Here is a 15,238-nt window from a genome sequence, read left to right as displayed (position 1 = left end):
ACAAAATAATAGTTCAGTAGAGAAAAAAAATAGATACACTTTGTGAGATGCGAACCCTCGTGAGTCTATGCTACTCCGTCTAGAAGCGTATGTTTACAGAAGTCGATTTTGAGCCGAGCTTCGGTGAGCGTTCGAAGTCAGCTGTACGAAAGAACTCAAAATTGTGTCATCGCCTTCCTCTGATAGGTGGATACGTTTGCAGGCCAGCCATTTCCAGGCCCTTGTTTCCTGCAGCCTGTCAATACTAAAAACCGCTTCAGTTAGCGAAGCGGTTCCGCAAAACGGATAGACTAACATCGCTTACCTAGTATAGCCGTTTTTCTACTAACTGCGACAGACCACAAAGAACTAGGGCCCTTACAGAAATACCTGGTTCCTAAATTAAACATGACGTACGTAGTAACCGTATACGGACGGTCTGATAAAAAGGGATGAAAAATATATCAATAAAATGTTCTATCTATATTATAAACGTATTTAATTTGATTACGGTAGCATTTTCCTTTGAAATATGCTACTCTTTCTCTCTCATATATTCCAAGGTCATTAGGAATATAGCAAATTAAATGCAATGAAAACGCAAAGCCGCTGATGACAGTCAATATCTGCATATGATTTTGATCTTGACCTTACATCGAGCTTAAAAATTCAAACGCTATCATGAGACCTCAGGAGCTGGCCGTATTATTTACTTTGGAAAATATTAAGTCTCTATTGAAATAGAGGAGCATGCTATACAAATGTTTTGAAAACCATAACATTTTTTCTTTTCGAACTTTGTAGTTTTTCATTATTCCCATAGCACGCTTCGCTTCTGTATCACTACTTTATCTCGTCTTTTACTCATATAGATATCGTTTGTTTTAACTTGGAGGTCTAACTTCAAAACTCAACTGTTGACTCGTATGCAGACGAAGTACCACGCAATGGTTATTAGCGTACGCCTTGTCGGTTTCTTTCATCATGGTCTTCTTCTTTTTTGTGACTATTATGTTCTGCACCGGTAAAGGAAAGTCAACATTCATCCTATTGTATTCGAGTCGTTTGAAGGTCAATGCGCCTTTCCAGCACAAGGATGCACTGCATTCTCTGTTGCAAGCGCTTCTTTCAATGAAAATAGGCGTTAGATGGTTTAACGGCTCGTCCGCTATAGAAAGAGCGACACTTCAGTATTCTCATATCAAGTTCAGGACTGTTCAAGAGTGTAAACTTACGTCCTAACCGAGCCCCCTCGAGCACTTGGGGCCTTGTGGAGCACTTCACCCGAACGAGACGGAAACTTAATGTATATAGTAGGCGTCAAGGCAATCAAAGTAGAGCCATATAGCGCAAAACCGCCGCTGGACGATCGTCGCTCTTGAAGTGATTGAGGAAGTGGTGTCGTACGCCACCGTATGCCAGCAATGTCCTAATAATGTCTACCAACAATGACCCGATGACCCAGTGTGCGATCAGAGTAGGCAAGGCCAGAGAACAGCCCTAGGGAATGCGTGCTGGCGCGACTGGGGAAAAGACCGACACTGCAGGAGAATCTCTTTGCCTGCAAAAGAGAGAGATGTTCGACGAGTGTGCTCACGCAGCGGAAGCGAAAGTAACGAACGCGAGCCTCATCAGCGTTATTATAGGAAGGGCTTTAAAAAAAAAGTAACAAAGAGCATAGTGTAATCACACTAGCAGGAAAGATTATAATGCTGATGTTGCTTCTATCGCAAAGTGGTAGGGATAGACTTATATGCGCTGATGATCATATCATCGTGTTAATTTATAGGGTTTGGCACAGACAGAAGCCGATGCAAGAACTCAATAGGCGAAAGGTTGACTAAGAGGACTCTAAAAAAATTGGTTTTAATTACGATCGAAGCAGGCACTTTGGAGGGTCCCGCTGACCATCGAAGGGGAAACTTAGGTAAAGTAGGCAAAGTTAAGTTGAGGCTTCCCACCACGGTAGCAGATGTGTGGGTAATGGTCGCACGATGCGTAAGTTGAATAGCATGAATAAAGCTTTTTTAAGCATTAGTTAATTAAGTAGGGAAGTTTCAAAGTACACGTGTATTAGCTGTGGAGATTATATGTGTGTCCAGAAAAATCAATTTAAATAAATTAATTAATTAATTAATTAGCAGTTAACTTCCGATACTGTGTGCATGGGTATGTGAGGAACGATTAGCGCTCTTTAATTATTCTCTAGGCCGGATTTTATAAGTATACAGATAAACCACTGAAAGCCGGTGCTTCCAACCTATCTAATTGAATAACGGATTTATATTTCCCGTGTGGAGTAAATGTTCTTCGATGCCAATTATCTTCTACAGGGATATAATTAACGGTAAACACCTACGATGCGCTTCAACGTTGTATACTGTTTTGCATCAGAGGCATCTTGCACAAAGTCACCTGTGTCGGATACTTTGCTCTAATGGGTATACGTGAGTGATGTCGTTCCGACAAACTTGCCGCAGCATTCCTCAGATTGAAACCCAAGTTCACGTCTCTTTTATGCAAGAAGCTGTTGAGAACACAGGTTTTTTGATTCCTTTAAGAGAGAGACTTCCCGTTCTATACTTTGTGGTCACTCTGGTCTCATATCCTTTTGGTGCTTTTGCACGGGTTCCCTCGATTCCCTTTCACAGGATTTCTGCAAGGCTTCCACTACGGTAGCCCTCGACACTGACTCACGTTAGCCCCATTCTAATCGCAGCACGTTGTTATTGAAATTCGTTATTGTCTGCGCTTCAGCTTCGAGCGCTTCTCTGCATGCGCACTCGTCAAGTCCTAGCTAACCCTGCTTGCCTGGTTTTTCTCTCTTAGCTGATCTTAACGAAGACCCCTTACTCGAGCTTCACATCTAAACTGAAATTCTGAGCCCCCACAGGCACCGGCAGCAGGAATGGCAGATTCGCCCACAGATTTTCGCCGCAAGGCACTGACTTGCCCTAAGACAGTCGGATATGCGCCACTATGGAGGAGGTCAATCAAGCGAAATGAAAGGGAAAGGGGCTGCATACAAAGCCTCCGACGACGACCATTCTGACTAGCTATAGCCAATGTCACGTGGTTGGTATTGCCTGTTGAGCCGCGACGGAGCCTGTACGGCAGACAAAGCAAGCGCGTCCTTTCAACGTTATATACTCGCAGACTCGTGCAAGTCCCTTAGCCCTAAAAGCGACAGGGGGCTTCTGTCTACGCTATCGCCTATGCGTGCTATTGCTAAGACTGCGGATCCAGCAGGCGGAAGCAAGCCCACAGAATCAGCACTGCTACTCTAGCGACTGCAGCTGTCTAACGCGTCGCGCTATTATCATGCATATGACCAGCACCACCGTCAAGTCACTGTCCTTGCGCGGCCCTATTCTGCTACAGTTTCTTACAGAGCTGGGAAGATTGGGCGTGTCTTAGTGGTTTTTGCGGGCTTTGTGGTGACTGTTTAGTATGTGAAAGAAACTGTAGGACAATTCCTGTGGCCGTGATGGTATAGGAGAGAGTCTGTTGGGTTAGAGTAGGACAGTGATCTTTCTTTAGCAGGCGAGTCTCAGCATTCGGTCATTAACACTTGCTAGTGTGTCCAGCTAGTTTTCCTCGGCAAGTCCAGAAGGCGAACAAGAGGTGAATAGCCATGTTATTTGGCCAATGCATGTTGTGATGGGTCGTGTGAGGTGGTGAGTCTATATGAATGGTAGATGAATCTTAAGAGGGTATGGATTTAAGGTCACAAAGCGAGGTGGAAAGTATAAAGGGTGGCGATATTCGCAGTTGAAAGGAGATCGTCCCTTGTCAAAACTTCGCCAGTTTGCTTTCCCCATGAGGTTTCAGTCGAGGCTAAGTTCATTGAAAGCACTCCCATCCGGCCATTTTTGTCTTGTATTTTAGTACAGCAGGGAAGTGCTCGAGGCAACTTGAAATTGACTAGGTCACTTAATTCATGGGCTAACTGTGACACAAAATAAGTCCACGGGTGTTAAAAGTATAAGATTAGACATTAAGTGGACGAGAGGAAACCTGGAAAGACTTACAAGAAGGGTTCATCTTTCATATATATGAGGAAGCAGCTTCCCTACGGACTCTCCAAACCAGGCTTGTTTCCCATTCTTTTATAGAGATAAAATCGTCAACACTCTGGAACGGTTCTGTAGCCTCTGAAGTCTGGGGAACTCCAGCGCTACCGCTGAGAGGAACTACGTTTTTCGTAGTGCACTCCGGTAAGCCCCTAGAGGTGTCTGTGGCTGCCGTTGCCGCCGCCGCCGCCGGCCGTAGGTTTGCATTACCCGAGTAGTATAATGACTCAAGCAAGCAGGTGCGAAATAAGGAAAGGATGAGCGCGCAATGAATTATTGTTCAAATGACGCCTTCAGAAGTCATTATTTTTAGCTCAACGCTAGCGGGACTGACAAAGATGAGTCCTCCCCTGCTGAGTATTTTTTATGATGAATGAGTGACAAAGCCGGAGTACCTAGCTATGCTGGGATCTTAATAGGTCTACCTGACAATGTATAATATTATTGTATACAAACCGCAGTGCGGAAAATGAAGACACTGTTTGTGAATAGCTGAAGTGATGCATAGAATAGGGAAATAAGAACGTCTTGATAACACCGTTTCAGAAACGTACTTTTGAGAATAATCAGCTTTACTCAAAACAAGGAAGATCATAATCAATAAGGGAGCATACTTGCAACTGAGTATGCCACGCGCCATTTAGGGAGAACGGGATAAATACGAAATGGAAAAGTTATCAGGAAGTTCGAGGACAGATATTAACCTTATTATGGTGATATTCGAATAAAATATTTTCGATTTTTCTACGTTTCGGGGTTTCTTTTCCCTCCGATACTCGCTAGCTCATTATTTACAAGCCCAAAACGAGGGTACGTATCAGAACATCGCTAGGAAGATCATAGCCATCAGAGAATAGAAACCGAATCTACAAATGAATAATAGGATTGGTCGGCGAAACGGGGCCGCAAAATGAACTCGAAAATAAAAATCAAGCGGCTTCCACTGTTGGTAAAAGGAAAGCCTCCTTCTTATTTTTGAAACAAGTAAAGGAAGAAGCGAACAGTCGTACATCCGGCGACCATTTCTCACTTTGGCGAGTGTCTCCGTTTGTATGCCGCCGACAATGCGAAAGGATATCCGATCGTTCGGAAGCTTCATTTTAGTCCTAGTTTCTAAAAAGATCCCGGCCAAAGAATTAGGTACAACAAGACGATCGAAGCGTTAGACAAAACGCTACGGAATCATAGCTGAGCAATCGTACCTAAGGTTTCGCCGACGAGGGATATGCACACGCTGTGCCATTTTTTAGTGAGAGTTATTGACACTGATCAGGACGACACTCAAACTCGCTGTTAATAACCCGATGAAAAAGAAACTAGATCTATCTGACTGAACAACCGGCAGAGCGTCTGCTAGCGAACACACAGGCGCTCCCCGTGCGAGAGTTCAGCGGCGCGAATCGTTAGTGATCTGGGCAGAGGCCGAACGTTGAAGCGCTCGTGTACGGCATTCGAATTCAGCCTACCGCCTTGGCAAGATTATAGAACACAGACTTTCAGCTTGGTTTTACGAAGAACCACGAATGCTAGCATCGGACATATGGAGGCAGAACGCAAGGGAAGAATGGGTCGGTTAAGATCGAGGACTTGAATCGTCGACAGGGCCACTGCCGTTCCAGAAGCGTGACCACGGGTTATGGGAGTACTGGAACTCTTCAAGAAAAATAGTATACTACTTTAAAAGCCAGCTGCTTTCAACGCTATTACAGTAGATGGCATAGAGACGCGCGCGGAATAAAAAACCGGAGTGAAAGTCGCGCAAAATGCCCGCCCGAATCCAAACCAATGACAACGATAAATGGAAAACAAGAAAAATCGGAAAAAAAAGAAAAAGAAAGGTACCCTAATGAGACTAGTCACAATTTAGTAAGGCACGAGCCTTTTTTTTTTGTTTAAGACAAATTAATTAAGCCCAGAAGCCATTTTTGAAACACTTCCGACGGTACAATAGCATAGTAATGGCTAGGTTCTCTTGAATGACTCTATCTTCCCATCAACTGGGCTTCTAAAGAGGAAGCAGCCAGTACTGCACTGAAAAAACAAAAACACAAAAAATATACACTAGGAGTCATCATTGCTACATTGATTTAAATAGGCATTAGGTTGACTGCCATAGACGTCCTACGCTTGAGTAACGTTTCGAAAGTCGCCATTTTAAAGCATCACCGAGGAGACATTCATATTATTACGAAAGTCGTCATTGACTAGTATATATATGCGTATATATAGTCGACCGTGTAAGGCCTTTACAAAAGAAAATACAATGCTCTTATTTAGGAATCGCCCTACACCGTTCGTTAGAATATCCTCGAAGAACACGGCCACACTGCAGATTACTTCGAAACTCAGGGTAAAAATTAAGTAACTATGCAACACATTAATAAGGGGAAAACGCCGAAAGCCTTTTTTTGCTCGGTTTTCTAAGTCATCAGGCAATTAATACACAAAGCTCACTCGATAAGAAGCAGCAAATTTAAAATGCCCACTTTATGATATCTGTGTATCTTATTGCGTTCAGGCGGAATCGTTGTATTAGTTTACGAATGTTCGCTCATTGTTCTTTTGATCGCTAAAGATAACTGTTATTAACTTTTCTAATGTAGATATTAGGTAGTTTAGTAGAGAATACGATAAACGATAATCCCACATGTCGGAGATGGGCATCATTCTTCAACATTTCTTAACGTATTTCGTTGTATCTGAGATATACCTATACTTATTCCAGTCTGACTTCGCTAGCTAGGATTCCTTATTCGGGCCTCCAACAATGAGTTGCAACGAATCATAGATTTTTATAAATTTCAAGCGGTTTACAAATACGAGTTCTAGCTTGGGGCTACGGCGGTTGAACTAGCTAGCCGCATAAACTTGGTATCGATAGTCGATCGATACCATTCGATAGAAACGCTATACCGGCGAGACTTACGATAGAGTACATGTAGCCCCGTAACAGCTCATGGCACCTATTTGGTAGTTTCCACTAGACTTCAATGAATTTTCGCTTGTTGACTACGGCTGAAGCTCTTAACAACGGGAGGTGACGATGAACAAACTAAGCATTAAACAGCCAAAATTATTATTGAACATTATTGTTATTATTGCACGACAACGCTCGATCTCACAGTGGAAATGTTACCGTGGCAAAAACACAGCGGCTCTAGTTCAAGCCTAACCCTCAATCGCCATTTTCACCAGACGTTAGTCCAATAAATGAGCACTTTGTTTACAATGTCGATAACTGCTAGCTAAAAAATTTGCGCAAATTTCAAATTGTCCCTCTTGCGTCACAACTTCTGTAGCAATGGAACACGTAAATCACCATCCAAATAACAGAAGGTTAAAGATAATAATGATCGCTTTGAGAACCAATAGAAGAATTATGTTACATCTTATACTAAATAACCTGATATATACATAAAATATCGAAGACGATTTTGGTCGGCTAGCGCCTATTGGGGTCAAGGCGGAAAATTGTTTGTAGAGAGCAAATTGATAGCTTTCCTTCCGGTAACCTGTCTTCGAACCTACGAGCAAAAATATGCAATGACGATTTGGGCGTCTTTTCTATTATATCGATTACAACCATCATTTTACTGAATGTTATTTCAACGCTTTGTCGTACGAAACGTATCTGAGCAGAACTTTTTTTTTGCGGTAACACAGAACATTTGCTACTTCCCTTTCGCTGGCATTCGAACGTCCAAAATTTACAATCGTCGATTGTATGATCTACGGTGTCCCGCATGTAAACGGAGCAAGTCTAATTATTTAGTTAGCACAGACCCTCGAGAAGGCCACACCAAAGCTGCTGGTAATGAGAGCCGGACGATGACTGAACGATCACAAATCACCCGGGCTCACCCTGGGACGAGATACGAAGGCTTAGCTCAATACTGCGACTCAAAGATAGTGTGTTACGCCTAATTGTGTTTCTAATAGTCTCTCATTACTCTTGATAGTTGGTGGCCGATATGAAGGGCACTGCACGCCATAGAAACTTAATAATGATTTACTTCCTTTTTTGTTCAGTTGTGTATTTGTGCTGCCCGTTTTTCCAAGAATGCATATATGTTATCTATCAACCCACACCCGTGGACAGACAAATAAGATTCGAATCATTCAAGATGGCCCGGGGGGGGGGGGGGTAAAAGATACGAATAAAGTGGGCGTTCGACCGATCTGGCTGATTAGCAAGGGCTCGATATTTTCCCCTGAAATAACATAAGTGTTACTGAAACACTTAGTGAGCGTTGCGATTTTCGTTAAGCCAAGGTTTTTTATGTCCAAGTGTTCTGAACTTGGAAAGCAGAAGTAGTTTATTTAGGGCATATTACTACCGCATTTGAATACATTCGTACATCTTTGTCGTACACATTTGGATGCCATCACACTTTGTTTTAGGATACGCGGTGGCACAAAGAAGCTTAGGAGGTTCGGACAAACTAATGGTATCGTTGAGGGTCACTCTACCCCCGTAGTGACTAGTAACACTTCTATTGGTTGAATTCGCAAGCAAACCCAAAATTATATGTATAATTTCGTCATGTTTTCTTTCCTTTTCGGATCGTTTTTGTTTATAACGCTTCTTCACCACCGCCAAAAATATGCATTAAGCGATCTTCAAATCACACTACTCTGTGTAAATAGGGAAGTTCTTCGAAATGGATCTGAACTATCAGCTCACGAACCTAGTCTTAGTTTATATGTTATTCAACGTACTCTCCAAAATAGTAACATAACTGAAAACTATTTTAATTAGTAATAATCACTGACGGCAAAATACACCGAAACAAAATCGTCTATACGCACCGCAAATTTCTATTGTTGTTCAAAATCCTATGGCGTCGTTATCCAGACCGCGACTTCCGATCGCCCTAGAGGATGCAAGAAAGCGATATTTTCCAGGTTCTCGAGAATTTGCAACAACCACAACGATATTTTATTTCCAGCGCCTTCACTGGATTCCGTTTGAGATGTTTTTTAATTTTTTATTTATTTATTTTTTTTTTCATTTAATAATTTTGCCGAGAGAGATTTAGTCATACACGAGTCACAAGGAAGAGGCAATAAGCGGGTAAGATCCTCAATGGTGATAGCGCTGTTTAACTCCGAAGAGTTTTTCAGAGCAAATTCACTTCGAGGCGAGCTAGAAAAAGGCAGCCACTTGAAGACACGAGCTGAGTGAAAACATCAACGAGATAGTTTTACTGCTATAGTTTGACCGTTAGGTTTGCAGTTGTTCCTCTTTTCTGGCTCCTTTTTTTCTTATTCCTATAACCTACTATCTAGGAAAAAAAAGATATGAAAATGATTGAACAGTTTGCACAGCATTACCGGAACAGGTTACAAGCACAATGAAACTAGGATACTCGTTGATTTGTTACCCGCCCTTATCTATATGTCTATAGCCTGTTTGTACTGTGTATAGTAGAGACTCGATAATCGTATGGAATCATATTTGCCTGCCCTTTCAACCCTACGTACAGCCAAAACGACGTTGCGCTGCTACCGGCCTTTTTTGTCCAACTGACTCACTCGTTGTGAATCGAGCACAGATAGAAGTCGTCAGTCAACTCCATTTGCAGTCCCAACTCTTCGATTTCTAGCGGAGGTCCTTCTTTTGCCCTTAACTTGGCGTCTTGTTGATAACATTGCGATGTGTTTCTTTGGCTGGGGGAAGATACGATGAGGAGAGCTTCTTACGCGCACCCCGCACATCTGAAATAATCTGTCAATAGACCACTGCCAGCTAGAGAATATAAACCTATCGGCGAACAATGAAACTATTTCTTTACGTCTTTTTAGGCTAATTATATTGTATCACAAGATAGTTTGGGGTGAGTCAAAGGGTTTGCGAAATTTAATCTGTCCCGCTTATACTTTGCATCTTATTGTGTGGTTGTTTTTACCATTAAGAGATTCTTCGCACGATCATAACTTAAACAAGGTCCTTATAGCGAAATACAAATAAGCAATAAATTAATGAGGATTCTGCTCATTATGGCAGGGTATTTTGACAGTTGCGTGACAAACATGATCACCTCTCTGAATATACCGCTGATTGACTAGGGTTAAGTGAGTCCAATGGGGTTATCAACAGCTCATTTTGGACCCCTTTATGAATGTAACACAGGCTTATATAAATTATCAACAGTCGAGAACTCTATAGGGAAACAATAATTCTTGGGTTGTCCGCTGATTTACAAAGCTATGGATTATCGCGTCTATGTTATACTATGTCTGTCTTTCGTCCCTCTACTGGTAAATGGATTTGTGTCATAAAAGGAGAGTAACGCAAGGGTTTATACAACAAAAAACTGCGATTTATCGTGCAAAAGCTGACTTAATTTGACAATATCGTCTAGTCAGTAACCTAAAACGGGGTACATATAACGTCCGCTAACTATAATAATATTAGAAGTCATCCAAAAGTAAATATTCTGGCCGCTGATGCTCTTTGGCGTCTGTGCTTTACCCAACAACGTCACTCATTGAAGTGAGGCAATCGCCAAGGCTCTGCTATCACCACGACGAGCAATTCAAGTAGACAATCTTGTCATCATAAAAAAAGAGGGAGGCACAATGCAATGCATCTAGCTTCATAAACCAAACCGTGGTTCAGCCGTTATGGTGTCCTGACGGTAAGTCCTCCCAACGCCTGAGCACCGAGGCTGTCATCACAGAGGTGTCTCTGGTGATATACATTCGAGTGGTTTCCCGGCAAGTAATTTCTGCGTTGCCGAGATAACGCTAGAGCGAACAACATGGCTATGCAACGCAGCCCCTACCCAAGCGGCCGCTGCGGAATACGTAAACAAATAAATGGCGATGGCGTGCATCTCCGAAACGAGATGGAGTCATTACTACGTTGGCTGGTAGAGGCTCGCGCACGAAATGGATGCACGAGAGAAACCATGCTGGCTCCGCTTGCGCTTAATGCTAAAACAAATGCCAAAATGACCAACTCAGCATAATAACAGCTCTGTATGAGCGAATGACAACGTTGATCTTGTTGCTGTTAGTTCTCGCTGATTGTGACATGTTTCTACAGCTGAAGCAAGCGCCCCTCACTAATCGACGACATCGTATAGCACAGCAGTAACAACAGCAGGAAAGATGGTAACCTTGAAGTATTGAATATACCCTCGTCAAATAGAAGATTTGCCTTTTGGTTTTGTTATGTGATGCCTTTACAGAAGGGAGCGTTGTTGCCATGATAACTAACTGTACCAATGGCGGATGAGTAGTTAATTACCTTAACAGGTAAAGGGTACGAAAGGTAAACTATTATTGCTAAAGAACTAACGGAATAGACTGGCTGTTCAAGATAAATGGTACTACAAAAATAGGAAATTGGTCGATAGAGAGATATTGCGATCAGCAAGAGGATGGGCTGACGTCTCAAACTTCTGAGTGAGAAAACAGTAATCATGAGCTCAGAGTGCTTCATAAGGCTCATTCATTATGAGTCAATCGGTCTATAAGTAATAATAATATTTAAAATAATGTTTGAAGAATAATAATAGTATTAGACGTCTTTTCCTAGGGACACGCACGATGGTTTAGGTTCGAATCGGGGCGTAGATATACTTCGCCAAGAGCCAGGCGATGCTTAATGGCAGCACCGAACCTCGAATTTATATGTTGATAAAACGAGTTAAAACCCTCTTCTTCGTACCGCTCATATACCACTGCGCTCCCTTATATGTTACAGATTACATTACAGATTGTGATATTCCGTATATGTTAATCTCATACTATCGATTCGCAGAGTTTGTCATTAGCTATGCTGTTCTTCTATTGTCTGCTACTGCCGGCCGTCATTTCAAATTCATCCGATGATAGTAATGGCTAGCTGATATGTCTAGCTTGCACGTCTTACGTTTTTTAATCTATGGAACTATAGATGGAGCTGGGTTTTTGGAGAAACCTTCCGAGGAAAGCTTCGCCGTTACGCACTTCACGTCATGCGCCCCTTGAGCTTGCGTCAACACGTCATGTTCATCCTGGATCTCTCTTTCAATGAGTTCTGTGCATTTGAGTATTTTCATAATGACCACTTATCTCATAACGACACACACGGCGTTCACCGTCTTGCTTATATCCCTGTTATTAGAAACAGTAGTTAGGTCGACGGCGTCCCTACGATTCGTCTGATGTGCTCAACATAAGGAATATCTATTCCTAACTTATGTTGCAAAAATGACCAGGCAAGCAGTAGATCGCAGTGCTGTCCTTATATGAACGCGTCTAGACGATACAATAATTCACGCAATGTCTAATATGTACGTGAACTTTGTTTATATAAAGTACGAAAACCAAGTTAGGAGCCGAGAAATGGCTATAATTTATTTATCAGATTTTTGTGTCTTCTGCTTCCTCTACACGCGTTTTTTTCTGCCTTTCATATAGCTTTCTAAAACGGCAATACTTGACCGTCTACAACAAACTGGTCACATAAATCGTGAACCCATATCCCTGCCGTGCATGAGCTGACTTCCATACGTTATCTATTGTGGCTGGCCAGAAGAGCGATGCATTTGGTGACAAGCGTAAATCAAGGGGCTGGCAACGGTATCGTTCGGTGGCCGGGAGTCGTTGACGTCTTCATTTGCCCATTTGGTTTTCTCTTTCGTTGTCTTAGCTAACTGCCGACTGTTGCGTTCACTGTGCGTCGTCCACGACAACAGTGTCGCCCATGTTACGACATGGTCACGTCTGCTGGTGCAGTGGCATCCTGTAAGGATCCGTCTTTGCACTCTTTCGACTCTCGGCGCGAAAGGTTCTTTTCAGTCTATTCTTTTCCTTCATCTTCTCCGGCAACGGCAGCGGAATCTTCAATGGTTATACCGCTTAATAAAGATAGTAAGACATCCATTGAAGACAGCTTCAACAGAACGTTCTTCAGGATTCTCCCTCTGTCGCTCTCTCTCCTTCTCACTAATGCCATCAGTGCCTTGAAGTAGAAGCCGTGTTGATCGTCATCCGCCATCCGAAGATCGACTCTCTCGCACGACAATATGCGACCAAATGCACACTTACGTCGTCACCGCTTCATTCGGTTTGGTAACAGCTTCACCATCCCGTAAACGACCATTATGTTTTATCGCATTTGGCTCGACGCTAACAACGACGACGACGACGACGACGACGACGACATAGTGCGTTCCGTGTCGTCTGTCCAGTCAGTTAGTCGCTATCAAGCCACTTCGGTACGGCCTGTCTGATTAAACAGACCAGAATAAGATCACCACTCATAAACATAGGACAGCTGAGCAAGCGAGGAACGTCCTGGAGCAGGATGAATCCAAGGCAGTCGTCGGACTGCAGTCGTTGGATTGATCAAAGGACAAAGGAACTGCAATGCTAATCAGTAACGAAGCACGAGAAGGTGCCGTTACATCGCATCACGTTTGTTGTTATCGTTATATATGTGTGTGTGCATGTAAATGATAGAAAGACGGTAGCTCAATCGTGTATTGAGGTGACCTTTGCTACAGGTACAGTGAGCGACGCCTAGCGTCAGAGGCTGGAGCGAAGAAACAAGACGATGCCTACTTAAATTGTACTGAAATGGAAAAAATTCAGCCTTTTTTTTTTTTACTGGTGTTGCTGGCTTTATGCGCCACACGAGAGCGCCAAAAGCAGGCGGATAAGTTGAGGACAATTTATCCTATTATCGCTTGCTGGTAAGAGTGAAGCAACTTATCGTTAGGTAAGTGACACTGCTTATGAGATAATAATAATGGGAATATGAGAATAATCAAGAATAATGAGAATAATAATGGGATCCTTAGGCGGTAATGGCTCGAAGTACAGGTCAATTACTCATAGAAGGAAATAGATTACATAATTAACCAATTCGAAACTTAAAAAAAAACCTTTACGGGCCCATTTTCGAATACGTATGGGTGTACCTTTGTAATATGCAGGTGAAACTGCCCACTGTTCTATATATTAGGTAGAGCAGTTGTAAATGGCTAGGAAGAATTTTCATAACTATTCGATCAACTTATCTTAGAGGTAAGGGCAGGTTAACTTCTAGTGCATTGTTTGTGTGGCACACGTGCCCTAAGCAAGCGGAACGCGTACCTTGTGAAAAGTCACTGGCTTCCAATATAAATAATCAGGTTTTAAAGACTGTAGATATTTTGCAGGTTTGTCAGATACGGCCAAATGTCAGTCAGCCGTTGAACGCTCTATTTTCAATGTACCCTTCTTCTATAATAACAATTATTTTGTGGCTATTGGAAACATCGTCCGCCTTTAGTCTTACGTATCTGTGCGTGTGAAATACTACCTTTTCCTTGTGCTTCATGTGGAAGACTTCAATCTATTAGAGTCTTAGCCTATTCATTTGCATTAAGTGAAATATGTTTTTTTTTTTTTTTTTTTTTTTTTCTGAGGGCGTTCTTGTCTTTTGCTTGGCTAACAACACGTTGCCTAGATAAAATGTATAAACGCGTTTCCTGGATTAGATGAAATATCGTCTGCTATTACGCTCATGTTGTTTCTATCACTTACGACGGTGGCTACTGTTACGTGAACGAAGTTAACCAGCATCGATTTTCTGTCTCAATTGGCGATAGTAGCTTTTATTACTAGCAAAATACATAGTCACTTTGTTAAGCTGCTATACAAAGCCTATCAACGTGAAATAGCAGTAGCACTTACCTATAGCGAACTTATAAAGTAACTTTATCCATATATTTGCATTTTACTGATTAACAAATTACCGGCTTCGTGAATACCGTATTACACTTGTTACAAAAGATATAATTGGCCACTGGATACGATGGTAGTCTTCTTATCGTAAGCGCCATTCTTTCTTATACTAGCAATTCGTAGAAATGGTCTGTCGAACCGAATGTAGGAATAAATAAAACTTGACGAGTCTGAAAAGGGAGCCCTACCTTTTCCATACGAGAAAAAACAACAATTGATCAGGGACAAATTACAAAATATGTATGATCATTTTTTTCACTAACTAGGGGCTCTTTTTCTTCTTTTATCTTTTTTTTTTTTTAAATCTTTATCAAGATAGATAAAATGTGTTTCGGTAATCCTGAATTGTTACCACGATGTTATGCGCTAACTGATCTATCCTCTTGGCGTCTTCCTCTATCACAGTCGATCAAGTACAATGGAGGGATAACTATGGCTTAAATAGCTGTGGGCAGCTGTAA

General features: G+C 42.1%; 1 long non-coding RNA gene across 2 annotated transcripts in view; it reads right to left on the bottom strand.

Annotated features, from left to right (window-relative positions):
- The window catches only part of LOC147757867 (uncharacterized), a 57,450-nt gene that overhangs the window by 12,329 nt on the left and 29,883 nt on the right, over nucleotides 1-15,238 (bottom strand). The window lies entirely within an intron of this gene.

The sequence above is a fragment of the Varroa destructor genome, unplaced genomic scaffold (assembly GCF_002443255.2).
Source record: "Varroa destructor unplaced genomic scaffold, Vdes_3.0 BEIS01000002.1, whole genome shotgun sequence".
In the NCBI taxonomy this organism is placed as follows: Eukaryota; Metazoa; Arthropoda; class Arachnida; order Mesostigmata; family Varroidae; genus Varroa; species Varroa destructor.
This window is presented reverse-complemented; position numbering and strand designations above follow the sequence as displayed.